Source organism: Caretta caretta, chromosome 1 (genome assembly GCF_965140235.1).
Source record: "Caretta caretta isolate rCarCar2 chromosome 1, rCarCar1.hap1, whole genome shotgun sequence".
NCBI classification, from domain to species: domain Eukaryota; kingdom Metazoa; phylum Chordata; order Testudines; family Cheloniidae; genus Caretta; species Caretta caretta.
The window spans coordinates 329,843,256-329,857,972 of record NC_134206.1 but is presented as its reverse complement, the minus strand read 5'-3'; the positions used below and the strand labels follow the sequence as shown (position 1 = coordinate 329,857,972).

Genomic DNA, 14,717 nt, shown 5'->3' with positions numbered 1-14,717 from the left:
TCTGGAAAAACTGACAATCTACCAGGAACATGTCAGAGTTTGATGTACCTTAATGTTTGTAGTGACCCAAAAAGGGAGGTGGTGGGAAATAAAGGTTTGTTACAACAGTAAGAATAGAAATGGGGCTGGGGCTAAAAGGATCACAACAGTGTGGAACCAAACAACAGAAGAGGGCAGCCAAATTAAAAAGCGAGAGAAAGAAATGTATAGAAAAGAGAAAGGGATATACAAAAATGGAAGAGAAGAAATAGCAGATCAGGGAAAAAAAGAAAAGCTGTAGAATTATAGGGGAGTTGTTTATTTATTAAAAGAGTTGATCTGCCATTTGCTATAAATCAGAACATGCCCTCCATTGAAACACCACAACCAGAAACCACACTTGCATTTTGAAATTTCTTCTTCTGTACAATTTAATTACAAATGCCCCCAAGAGTATTTCTGAATCCAAATGATGTTAGAAAATTTTGGGCCAACCCTCCTAACTCCTACAGCCCCCTTACTCTCTTTTTTCCCCCTATAACCTCTCCCTTTTTATTACATTCCTTTCTCCTCCAACTCCAACAAACAGTTGTATCTGAGAGCTTTTCTCTTCCTCTTAATGAGTGTAGCGCTGGGGGGTCCCTAAAAACTGTAATTATTATTAAAAACAAAACTGTCACAACATGTGGATGCCTTCTAAAATGCATTGACCTCAGGAATCAGCAGAACACTCCTTGCCAAATCTTCAGTTCCAGTGCTGTGAATACTAATAGCAGCAAGCTCTACATGCAACTCCCAGGCACATTTGGAGGTCAAATAGTTCTCCAGGATCTCTCCCCTGTTACAGATCACTGGATGGGTGGACTAATACCACAAACAGTGAGTTGTATTTTATCCCTCTAACATGCTTATTTTCCTTTTGGCCCAAAGTCAGTTTGAGTTTGTCAGTTTGGAAGAATATTATAACTGCAGAAACAAAAACAAACTGCTACAATATACATATCATGCACATACCTTACCCACCAAAGTAGTAATACATGAATGCATAAACGCAATTAAAACCCCAACATTTTGCAACTGATTCATTCAAGATAGCAAATACAAAACTTGTTTAGCCAGCCAACAAGCCCTAAAAAACAGCCAAGGTCAATGCTGTTCTATTAACAATAAAAAAAAAAAAAGGTTGCCAGAAATCTATTAATCTTGGATTCATCTTGAATGAGATCAGAACTGTGGTTCATGGCAGTTAGAGTGGAAAGCTCATAACATCTTTAGGCCAGTGGTTTTCAAACTGCAGGTCATGACCCAGTACTGGGTCATGGATTGTAAGGCTCTAGGTCACGGCAGCTCTGATCAGCACCACTGACAGGGCCGTTAAAAATCCCGTTGGCAGTGCTGTCCCTACCAGTTCTGTCACCGCACTGCACCCCAGAAGCGGCCAGCAGCAGGTCCGGCTCCTAGGCGGTGGGACCACAGGGCTCTGCACGCTGCCCCCACCCTGAGCACTGGCTCTGCACTCGCATTGGCTGAGAACCGGCCAATGGGAGCTTGGGGGCAGTGTCTGCAGGCGAAAGCCACACGGAGCCGCTTGCACACCTCTGCCTAGGAGCCAGACCTCCTACTGGCCACTTCCGGGGCACAGCACGGTCCGTGGTGTCAAGACAGGCAGGAAGCCTGCCTTAGCACCCCTGCTGTGCCGCTGACCAGGCGCTGCCTGAGGTAAGCCTGCACTCCAACCCCATGTCCCAATCCCCTGCCCCAGCCCTGAGCCCTCCCCCACAAACCCAGAGCCTCTTCTTGCACCCCACCCTCCTCATCCCCAGCCCCACCCAAGAGCCTGCACCCCTAGCCCAGAGCCCTGACCCCCTCCCGCACCCAACCCCCTGCCTGAGCCCTGAGCCCCCTCCAAACCCAGAGCCCCCTCCTGCACCCAAAACCCCTCATCCCCAGCCCCACCCACAGTCCTCACCCCAACCCTCCGCCTCAGCCCTGAGCCCCTCCCAAACCCCTCATCCCTGGCTCCGTTGAGTCGCAGGTATCAACAATTTTCTTCAACTGGGTCACCAGAAAAAAAGTTTGTAAACCACTGCTTTAAGCTATACTTGAACAGACAATTCAATTCAGTTTGTTCAATTAAATTCAAGAAAAACCTCTGAGTGGCGGCGCTCTGATATGATCTTCAGCAATCTGAAAACAGCAGGATGGAAAAATAGGCCTGCAGTAATTTTAAAACCATTGTATCTTACTCTCTGCTTCAATCAAGCTTCCATAACAGTTCAAAGGTCATGCACAGGCAGGCTGCATGCCCAATATCAGTGGATTTGTAACAGAATAAATTATTGCTACTAATTTGAATAGCAAAAAAACACTGATTGAAATGTCTTTCACTCTTAAAGTGGATCACTGAATATCCATAATTAGAACAAGCTGTTTCAGATATACACTTCTTTAAGATTCTTTGCAATCACACAGACAGTACTACCATGAATCACTTTTAACAAATGACAGTGAACATTTAAAAATGGTTATAATCTTTGATTTTGAGCCTGCTGAAGATACAGAATTTCAGCACTTATAGAAAGATATATAGTTTGTAGATATAATGTGCGGTCATATAGAATAACATTTAGTGTCTTTGATGTGCTGGTTTAAGATAAACAAAAGTGCATTTTAACTTACAAGTTGCATTGATCTAGTTCTAGGTAATCAACTCTATACATTAGTGGAAAACAGTATTTTTACAAAGAAGGTGAGTAAAAACAATGAAAGACATACAACTTTATGGGTAGGGGTAGCAGTAAGTATTCTTCATAAGGTTTCAGAGTGGTAGCCGTGTTAGTCTGTATCAGCAAAAAAAATGAGGAGTCCTTGTCGCACACCTTAGAGACTAACAAATTTATTTGGGCATAAGCTTTCATGGGCTAGAACCCACTTCATCAGATGCATGGAATGGAAAATACAGTAGCAGGTAAATATATATGTAAGCAGTGTCAGGATGAGCTCCACCCTGACATCTGGTGGTGAGGTGTGGCAAGTTGTGGAAAAGAACTTCAGGGGCCAATCTCATTTGCATAGGCACACCCAACCCGCCTAGAATGAGGCCATAGCTGCCCAAATAGTCACTTTGGCTGCTGTGGGATCCCCAGTGTCTCTGTTATTGGGGCAGAAAAAATAAATTGTTATTACCCTGATTATGGGAACTGTGCTTGGAACTGTACTTGGCCTTTTGTTATGATGGAGGGACTCACCATCAACTAAGCAGCACTCGCTAGGCAAGGGTCATGGGTTCCAAAACTCTGAATTAAGAGAGGCTGGGGACAAGTATTAATACTTGGTGGCTTGGGCTCCTGGGTGAGGGCCTTACATGCTAATTGCACTTCCTCCTCTCTCCACTGTGGAATATCAGAGCTAATTTTGATTCCATTAGGTGTCTAGTTACAGGCTGCTGAGCTCACTTTGGGCTAATGGTGCACCAGCACTGAGGCTCCCCTACTACAAGCTGAAGTCACCAAAGAGCTGAACTGATAAAGAGCTGAAATCACTGAGCATTCTGTTAAGTAGTGGGGGGAGCCTGAAGATATATTGTGGAGCAGTTTGTGGGATGGCTGGAGTGCCTTGTGGACAGGCTGGTGGAGCAGTTCATAGGACGGCGGGAGCAGCTTGTGGGACGTGGACCAGCTCGTGGAGCAGTTTGTGGGACGGCGGGAGCTGCTCGTGGGGAGTGCAGCGGAGCGGAGCGAAGCAGTTCATGGGACGGCTGGCAGAGCGGAGCGAAGGCCTATGGAGCTGTAGGGCGGTCAGCTTCAGATCATGTAAGGTGCCCCTTACCTCTCTTCCCCTCCGCCCCCCATCTCCACCTGGGTTGGGAGGTAAAGCTCTGCAGATAAACTTTTGAACACTGGGGCTGCCCTGACCAGGGATAGAGACTTTTGGGTCATTGGACTTTTGGTGATTTTGGGTTGCTGAACTCAAGAACCAAAGGGAAAGGGCATGCCCCAATTTGCTTGGGGTGGGTTTTTTGCTCATGGGTTGTGTTACGAATCCTGGTGGTGGTGTTTCCCCAACATAATGACACATTGTTTCTCTCTGTTATTAAAAGGCTTTTTGCTACACTCAGACTATGTGCTTGCGAGAGGGGAAGCATTGCCTCTTGGAGGCGCCCAGCAGAGGTGGTATATATTTGTCCCAGGTCACTGGGTGGGGGCTTGAGCCAGTTTGCATTGTGTTATTGGAATGAATCCCCTAGATATTGAACCCGGCCCTTGTTGCTGCTAACTCTGATGAGCAGAAGGGTTACATATACATAGTACGTGAAAAGATGGGAGTTGCCTTATGCATCTGATGAAGTGGGTCCTAGCCCAGGGAAGCTTATACCAAATAAATTTGTTAGTCTCCAAGGTGCCACAAGGACTCCTTGTTGTTTTTATTCTTCATAAATATACTATTCAAAAAGGGCTCATTATTACTAAACAGGGAAGAACTGTTATAAATGATCTAATGCTTAACAGAGATATAAAGTTGCTTATTTGCCTGCAGAGCTGGATTTGGACTACAGCTTTTTAATATCACAAGGAAACAGTGCCCCAGTACCTGGGATAGCAATGGATGGCACCCCCAAAATGGAAATATTGTAGAGACTGATCTATGTTTTCACCCATGCTCAGCTCTGTTTCCCCTCCAATTTCACCCACACCATCCACTTCCAGTTACTGCCTCCCCATTAGCTGATTGTTTGGAAGCTGAGAGCCAATCAGGTTCTGGCCAGCTCCTACCCCTTGACCCACCAGTGGGCGGGGCGGGGCACACCTCTGCCAAAGGGGAGGCAGTAACTGTGTGCAAGTGGAGGGGAAGAGGTGAGAGCAGGACTCAGAAGGGCTAGCACAGCTGCCGTGGTGCCCAGGACAGGGCACTCCTTCCCCTCTACCCCCACCTTCAAGGTGCACCTCTGCTGCAACCAAAAAGAAAAAGGAGTACTTGTGGCACCTTAGAGACTAACCAATTTATTTGAGCATAAGCTTTCGTGAGCTACAGCTCACTTCATCAGATGCATAAAAGTGGAAAAGGCCGTGAGGATGTTTTTATACACACAAACCATGAAAAAAATGGGTGTTTAACTTCAAAAGGTTTTCTCCCCCCACCTCACTCTCCTGCTGGTAATAGCTTATCTAAAGTGATCACTCTCCTTACAATGTGTATGATAATCAAGGTGGGCCATTTCCAGCACAAATCCAGGATTTAACAAAAACATCCGAGGAACGGGGGGGGGGGGCGGGCAGTAGGAAAAAACAAGGGGAAATAGGCTTGAATAGAGACTGGGAGTGGCTAAGTCATTATGCAAGGTTACCTAAGTTAATTGTATCCAATTTGCAAATTAATTCCAATTCAGCAGTTTCTCACTGGAGTCTGGTTTTGAAGTTTGTTGTAAATATCAACTTTCATGTCTGTAATCGCGTGACCAGAGAAATTGAAGTGTTCTCCAACTGGTTTATGAATGTTATAATTCTTGACATCTGATTTGTGTCCATTTATTCTTTTACAGAGAGACTGTCCAGTTTGACCAATGCACATAGCAGAGGGGCATTGCTGGAACATGATGGCATATCACATTGGTAGATGTGCAGGTGAACAAGCCTCTGATAGTGTGGCTGATGTTATTAGGCCCTGTGATGGTGTCCCCTGAATAGATATGTGGGCACAGTTGGCAACAGGCTTTGTTGCAAGGATAGGTTCCTGGGTTAGTGGTTCTGTTGTGTGGTATGTAGTTGCTGGTGAGTATTTGCTTCAGGTTGGGGGGCTGTCTGTAGGCAAGGACTGGCCTGTCTCCCAAGATTTGTGAGAGTGATGGGTTGTCCTTCAGGATAGGTTGTAGATCCTTGATAATGAGTTGGAGAGGTTTTAGTTGGGGGCTGAAGGTGACGGCTAGTGGCGTTCTGTTATTTTCTTTGTTGGGCCTGTCCTGTAGTAGGTGAATTCTGGGTACTCTTCTGGCTCTGTCAATCTGTTTCTTCACTTCCACAGGTGGGTATTGTAGTTGTAAGAATGCTTGATAGAGATCTTGTAGGTGTTTGTCTCTGTCAGAGGGGTTGGAGCAAATGCAGTTGTATCGTAGAGCTTAGCTGTAGACAATGGACTGTGCGGTGTGATCTGGGTGAAAGCTGGAGGCATGTAGGTAGGAATAGCGGTCAGTAGGTTTCCAGTATAGGGTGGTGTTTATGTGACCATCGCTTATTAGCACCATAGTGTCCAGGAAGCGGATCTTGTGTGGACTGGACCAGGCTGAGGTTGCTGGTGGGATGGAAATTGTTGAAATCACGGTGGAATTCCTCAAGGGCTTCTTTTCCATGGGTCCAGATGAGGAAGATATCAATATAGTGCAAGTAGAGTAGGAGTATTAGGGGACGAGAGCTGAAGAAGCATTGTTCTAAGTCAGCCATAAAAATGTTGGCATACTGTGGGGCCATGCGGGGACCCATAGCAGTGCCGCTGATTTGAAGGTATACATTGTCTCCCAATGTGAAATAGTTATGGGTGAGGACAAAGTCAAAGTTCAGCCACCAGGTTTGCCGTGACATTATTGGGGATAGTGTTCTTGATGGCTTGTAGTCAATCTTTCTGTGGAATGTTGGTGTAGAGGGCTTCTACATCCATAGTGGCCAGGATGGTATTTTCAGGAAGATCACCGATGGATTGTAGTTTCCTCACAAAGTCAGCGGTGTCTTGAAGATAGGTGGGAGTGCTGGTAGAGTAGGGCCTGAGGAGGGAGTCTACATAGCCAGACAATCCTGCTGTCAGGGTGCCAATGCTGGAGATGGGCGCCCAGGATTTCCAGGTTTATGGATCTTGGGTAGTAGATAGACTATCCCAGGTCGGGGTTCCAGGGGTGTGTCTGTGTGGATTTGATCTTGTGCTTTTTCAGGGAGTTTCTTGAGCGAATTCTGTAGTTTCTTTTGGTAACCCTCAGTGGGATCAGACTCTGAAATCTGCTGCGACCACAGATTTTAAAACTGTACCAAAACTAGAGAAATTTATATTAAAAGCTATGCATAGATAAAGACCCACAAAATATAGAAGTTGCTACTGTACTACGATTGACTGTAGGTGAAGCAATTGGCACTGTTAATGGGAAGTGTGGGGAACCTTCATAATAATCAGACCCTGTTTTCACTTGCTTATAACTTCGACAAACTAACCATTTAGGCTGAAATTTTCCATGCCAGGTGTCTGTCTCAGGCTGATTTTTTTTTTTTTAAATTTAAGTCAAAATGGTTCCGCTGATTCCGAGAACAAAGCCAGGGGAAAACACATTGGTATTTACTTATTATTATTAGGGCTGTCGATTAATTGCAGTTAACTCAAAAAATTGAATTGCAATTAAGATTAAATCGCAGTCTTAATTGCACTGTTAAACAATGGAATACCAATTGAAATTTATTAAGTACTTTGAATTTTTCTCTACATTTTCATATATATTGTATTTCGGTGTTGTAATTGAAATCAAAGGGTATATTATTTTTGCTTTTAAATATTTGCACTGTAAAAATTATAAGAAATAGTATTTTTCAATTCACCTCATACAAGTACTGTAGTGTAATCTGTCATAAAAGTGCAACTGACAAATGTAGATTGTTACATAACTGCACTCAAAAACAAAACAAAGTCCACTCAGTCCTACTTCTTGTTCAGCCAATCGCTAAGACAAACAAGTTTGGTTTATATTTACAAGAGATAATGCTGCCCTCCTTATTTACAATGTCACACACACACACACACACACACACCCCCCAGATGTTCTTGTTAAACCCTGGATTTGTGCTGGAGATGGCCCACCTTGATTATCATACACATTGTAAGGAGAGAGTGATCACTTTAGATAAGCTATTACCAGCAGGAGAGTGGGGTGGGGGGGAGAAAACCTTTTGTAGTGGTAAACACCCATTTTTTCATGGTTTGTGTGTATAAAAAGATCTTCTGTACTTTCCACAATATGCATCCGATGAAGTGAGTTGTAGCTCACAAAAGCTTATGCTCAAATAAATTGGTTAGTCTCTAAGGTGCCACAAGTACTCCTTTTCTTTTTACCAGAAAGTGAGAACAGGCATTTGCAGGTTACTTTTATAGCTGGTATTGGAAGGTATTTACATGCCAAATATGCTAAACATTCGTACGCTCCTTCATGTTTCAGCCACCATTCCAGAGGCAATGCTTCCATGCTGATGATGCTTGTTAAAAAAAAATGCATTAATTATATTTGTGACTGACCTCCTTGGGAGAGATTGTATGTCCCCTGCTCTGTTTTAGCCGCATTCTGCCATATAATTTCATGTTATAGCAGTCTTGGATGATGACCCAGAACATGTTGTTCATTTAAAGAACACTTTCACTGCAGATTTCACAAAACAAAGAACGTACCAATGTGAGATTTCTAAAGAAAGCTACAGCACTCTACCCAAGGTTTAAGAATTTGAAATGCCTTCCAAAATCTGAGAGGAACAAGGTATGGAGCATGCTTTCAGATGTCTTAAAAGAGCAACACTCTGATGCACAAACTACAGAACCCGAACCACCAAAAAAGAAAATCAACCTTCTGCTGGTGGCATCTGACTCAGATAATGAAAATGAACATGCATCGATCTGTACTGCTTTGGATTGTTATCAAACAGAACCTGTCATCAGCACGGGCACATGTCCCCTGGAATGGTGGTTGAAGCATGAAGGGACATATGAATCTTTAGCGCATCTAGTGCATAAATATCTTGTGATGCTGGCTACAATGGTGCCATGAGAATGCCTGTTCTCACTTTCAGGTGACATTGTAAACAAGAAGCCGACAACATTATCTCCTACAAATGTAAACGAACTTGTTTGTCTGAGCAATTGGCTGAACAAGAAGTAGGACAGAACTTGCAGGCTCTAAAATTTTACATTGTTTTATTTTTGAATGCAGGTTTTGTTGTACGTAATTCTACATTTGTAAGTTCAACTTTCATGATAAAGAGATTGCACTACAGTACTTGTATGAGGTGAATTGAAAAATACTATCTCTTTTGCTCTTTTACAGTGAAAATACTTTAATCAAAAATATAAAGTGAGCACTGTACACTTTGTATTCTGTGTTGTAACTGAAATCAATATATTTGAAAATGTAGAACACATCCAAAAATATTTAAATGAATAGTATTCTATCATTGTTTAACCGTGCAATTAATCACAATTTTTTAAATTGCTTGACAGACCTAATTATCATTATTGTTACTGAGCTGCGAAAAATGTCTCTCTTCTGTCTGGACCTTGACCATATCTTGACCAAGAAATTTGGACCTTGACAAAAAATAATTGACTACCCCTGATCTAAAGGTTCCAACCCTGCAGTTGACTCATGTAGGTGTCAATATGATGTCACATGCAGGAATTTGTTTTTTCAGTTTGCTTTTTTTTTTTTTTTTTTTTAAAAACCTAAAAATTACACACAAAGGTTAGGAAATGCCAGAATTCAGGTTTCCCAGGCAACCTTAATTCAGTCCCCTTGTGTGTTCTTTAATTACATGATCACCCATTATCAGGGCTGGCTTTAGGCCGATTCCCCCAAATCGGGCCCCTGTTAAGTTTTACTCACCTGGTGGCGCTCTGGATCTTTGGCAGCATGCAGTATTCAAGGTATGGGCATACTATATGGATTTATATGGTAGCATTATGATATTTTCTGTCTTATCTATCCCTTTCCAAATGGTTCCTAACATTGTTAGCTTTTTTGACTGCTGCTGTACACTGAGCAGATGTCTTCAGAGAACTATCCATGACGACTCCAAGTTCTCTCTCAAGTGGTAACAGCTAAATTAAAACTCCATCGTTTCGTATGTACAGTTGGGATTAAGTTTTCCAATGTGCAATACTTTGCACTTAACAATGAATTTCATCTGCCATTTTGTTGCCTAATCACCCAGTTGTGTGAGATCCCTTTGTAACTTAGTCAGTTTTGGACTTAACTGTAAGTAATTGTGTATCATCTGCAAATTTTTCCACCTCATTGTTCACCCCTTTTTCCAGATCATTTATGAAAAATTAAACTGCACAGGTCCCAGTACATATCTTTGGGGATCCCTGCTATTTACTTTTCTCCATTGTGAAAACTGACAATTTATTCCTACCCTTTGTTTCCCATCTTTTAACCAGTTACTAATCCATGCGAGGACCTTTCCCTCTTCTGCCATGACTCCTTACTTTGCTTAAGAACCTTTGGTATAAGACCTTGTCAAAGGCTTTCTGAAAGTCCAAGTACACTATTTCAACTGGATCACCCTTGACCACATGCTTGTTAACACACTTAGACAAGTCTAATCTATTGGTGAGGCATGGTTTCCCCTCTACAAAAGCCATGTTGAATTTTGATTCAACCTATTGTGTTCATCCTATGTATCTGATAATTCTATTCTTTACTACAGTTTCAACCAATTTGCCTTGTACTGAAGTTAGGCTTACTGGCCTGTAACTGCCAGGATTGCCTCTGGAACACTTTTTTTTTAAATCACCACATTAGCTATCCACCAATCATCTGATACAGAAGCTGATTTAAGCAACAGTTTACATACCACAGTTAGTTGTGCAATTTCATATCATATCTGAGTTTTCAGAACTCTTGGGTAAATACCATCTGGTTCTGGGATCTTATTACTGTTTCATTTTGTTCCAAAACATCCTCTGACACCTGAATCTGGGACAGTTCCTTAGATCTGTCACCTAAAAAGACTTGCTCAGATATGCAAATCTCCCTCACATCATCTAAAGAATTTACTTAGCTTCTCTGCAATGGATTTTTCTTCCATGAATGCTCCTTTAGCATCTTGAGCACCCAGTGGCACCACTGATTGCTTGGCAGTCTTCCTGCTTCTGATGTATTTTTAAAAACATTGCTGTTAGTTTTTTTGCCTTTTGTTATTTGCTCTTCAAAATTCTTTTCTGGCCTGCCTAATTATACTTTTACACTTGACTAGCCAGAGTTTATGCTTCTTTCTATTTTCCTCACTAGGATTTGACTTCCAATTTTTAAAGGATGCCTTTTTACTTCTGTCTCTTTTACTCTGTTTAAACATAATGGCACTTTTTTGGTCCTCTTTTTTTATTTGGGGTATACATTTAGTTTGAGCCACTATTATGGTGTTTTTAAATAGTTTCCACGCAGCTTGCAGACATTTCACTCTTGTGACTGTTCCTTTTAATTTCTGTTTAACTAGCTTCCTCAATTTTGTTCTCCTTTTTGAAGTTAAATGCTACTACAGAGGGTTTCTTTGGTATTTTCCCCCCTATAGGATGTTAAATTTAATTTAATTTAACAACATTATGGTTGCTATTACTGAGCAGTTCAGCTATATTCCCCTCTTGGGCCACATCCTGTGATGCACTTAGAACTAAACCAAGAACTGCCCCTCCCTTTGTGGGTTCCAGGACTAGCTGCTCCAAGAAGCAGCCTTTAATGGTATTTAGAAATTTTAACTCTGCATCCCTTCCTGAGGCGACGTATACCTGGTCAATATGGGACTGGCTGAAATCCCACATTGTTATTGGGTTTTTTGTTTTTGTAGCCTCTTTAATCTCCCTGACCATTTCACAATCACCATCGCCATTCTGGTCAGTAGTATATTCCTACTGCTATATTCTTATTATTCAAGCATGGAATTTCTATCCACAGAGATTCTATGGTACAGTTTGATTCATTTAAGATTTTTACTGTATTTGACTATATACTTTCTTTTAAATGCCACACCCATGAACACAACCTACTCTGTCATTCCTATATATTTCGTATTACTATGTCTATTGATTATTATCATTCCACCAAGTTTCAGTGATACCTATTATATCAAAATTCTCATTTAATATCAGGCAATCAAGTTCACCCATCTTAGTATTTAGACTTCTAGCACTTGTATGCAAACACTTATAAAATGAGTATTTAGTAAGTATTTAGTTGTGACGTAACTGAATGGGGCTGTTTTTTGTTCAACTGTTTCTCTTCAGTTCCTACCTGTACATCAACTTCTATCCTATCTTCTTTACTAATATACAGAGTCCCCCCTTCAGCAAATTCATCCCTATAAGATGTTTCCACCCAAACTGCATGCTCTTCCACATCTGTTGGCTTTCCCCCAGCCCTTAGTTTAAAATCTTCTCCGCAACCTTTAATTTTACATGTCAGTAATCTGATTCTGTTTTGGTTTAGGTGGAGCCCATCCTTTCTGTATAGGCTCTTCCTTTCCCAAAAGTTTCCCCGGTTCCTAATAAGCCTAAATTCCTCCTCCCAATACCATTGTCTCATCCATGCATTGAGACCCACACACAGGGTCAGACAGGCAGAAATGCAGGAACTGGAAGCATTTCATAGGATGGTACCATGGAGGACCTGGATTTTAATCTCTTACCTAACAGCCTAAATTTGGCCTCCAGGCCCCATGTCATTGTTACCTACATGTACCATGACCACGGGCTCTTCCTCAGCACTGCACATAAGATAATGTATGTATATAACTAATGCTGCAGTAACTACTGTAGCATAATTACTTGAGGTTTATAAGTATTAACTTGGTAATAATTGTACTTTGGGCTTATAAACAGAAACCAATCTTCAAGTTATCATCTATCTAGTTATTAAGGGGAAACCAGTTCCCAATTATCAAAACTCCAGTGAATCCCTAGCTTCATTATACCTAAGGTTGCAGGAGACTCTGTCAAGTTTGGGAACTAAAGCTTTGGAACTATTTAAAAACTAATATTCTATATAGCACCAATGACTTCACTAGCTCCTATTACTTGCTCTGCAAGGGAAACGGCCAGTGGATCTGCATAAAGACATTCCCAATAGCTAAGCCCCAATCCATGCTTGTCCCCCAAATCGCACTGCACAGCAGCCCCCCACAGAACTAAATTCAGTGGCATGAATGGGTGTGGCTCCTATTTACAAGCTCCTCACCTCCTGCCCCCAGTACAATGGAACTACAATATTAAGCTGCTAATGAGGCCTTCCACAAATACGGATTAAGAGACAGGATCTAGATTCCCAGCATGAACAGGTTGGAGACAATTTATTGAAAATGTTCACTCAAAAATTGTATTATTAATTGTAAATACAGATCATACTTGATATACAAAATAAGATATATTATTAAATATCAGGTAATTACAATTGTTGCCCCCTTTTACCCAAGCAGTTAGCCATTAGTCAGAGTCTTGTGGGCTGTTTCCACTAGGAGGAGAAATTAATGAAACGTCAAATATTTCCTTGACACAATCCTGTTTATTTACAAAGAATGTAGATAAAGTCCTGTTTCCCTGAACATAGTTGGAAACACACACGATACAGTTTCCTTGTTCAGTATTCTTACTCTTTTTCCAGCCACTACTCTACCCCAAAATCTCTGTCTTGTAGCTTTCTCTCAGGGTCATCCTACAAGTGTTTCTCTGAGGGCTTGTCTTTACTGTAACCGTAGCTTAAGTTAGTACACTCAAGGTAGACTAAGTCTACACTAGACATCTTACTGTGGCACAGCTGTACCACTGCAGATGCACTGCTGTAAGGACTCCTGTGTAGCCACTCTACGGCAATTGACATAATTAAACCACCCCTAATGAGCAGTGGTAGCTATGTCGGCAGGAGAGCATCTCCTGCCAACATAGCACTGTCCACACAAACACTTCTGTCAATATAACTTATGTCAGTCAGGGGTGTGTTCTTTTTCACACCCCTGACCAACAAAAGTTTTACAGACAAAGTTGATAGTGATTATTTCACTCGAAACAGCCTAGCATGAGTGAGAGCAACTGCACATCGAAACAACACTGGATTTACACAGAGTGATTTGATTAGCAATGCAGAGTGCTTGGATTAATTGCTGATGGGTTGTAACATGAGCTGCTGTATGTACCAGAAAAAGATAACAAAATCTTAAATAATGTGTTCTTTTAAGGACACTGATGTAAAAAGGAAAGATTCAGCTACTGTTGTACAAAACTAAATCACTTAAAATGCCCAAAAGTTCCTAATGCAAGTGCCGACTACTAAGTTCAGGAGTTACTTACATCAATCTACTCCCAGAGGCTTCAGGACACCTCCACGCACTTGTCTACACTCTGAGCTTCTAAAGACAAAGTAATCTTCATTCTAAATACTAAGTGTCATTATTATATCTCAAGCAGCACCCTCTATTCACTTTTTTTTCTTATTGGGGCCATACAGTATCCTTTATTTCCTCTTAGATATAAAAACTATAAATATAAAAATGACCCAAAAGGCTTGAGAAGCTCAAAGGTTCCTGCCAAGTTGGTTTGGGCTCTATAGCATTTCACAGTCCCTTAATCATAGCAACAATACCTGGACATATAGCAGTGACCCTGGCTTCAGTTACTGATGGGCTCTAAGATACCATATGATCATCAGACAAGTAATTTACATTGCAGTAATGTCTAGATGCCCCAGTCAGTGATTGGTTACTCAATGTTTGTGCCAGGCACTGTATACAGATATGCAATAAATATAAATGTTAAAAGAACATTAAGATTGCAAAGTCAAGCACTCAAAGGTTAGGAAATACAAAACTTAAGGGTGCCTGTCCATATCCATCATGATTAAGGGTACATATTATTCACGGGTATTTTTAGTAAGTGTCATGGACAGGTCACGGGCAGTAAACAAAAATTCACGACCTGTGACCTGTCCATGACTTTTACTATATACCACTGAATAAATCTTG

General features: G+C 41.6%; 1 protein-coding gene across 9 annotated transcripts in view; it reads right to left on the bottom strand.

The window, feature by feature from the left end:
• The window catches only part of FBXL13 (F-box and leucine rich repeat protein 13), a 171,984-nt gene that overhangs the window by 99,352 nt on the left and 57,915 nt on the right, over positions 1 to 14,717 (bottom strand). The window lies entirely within an intron of this gene.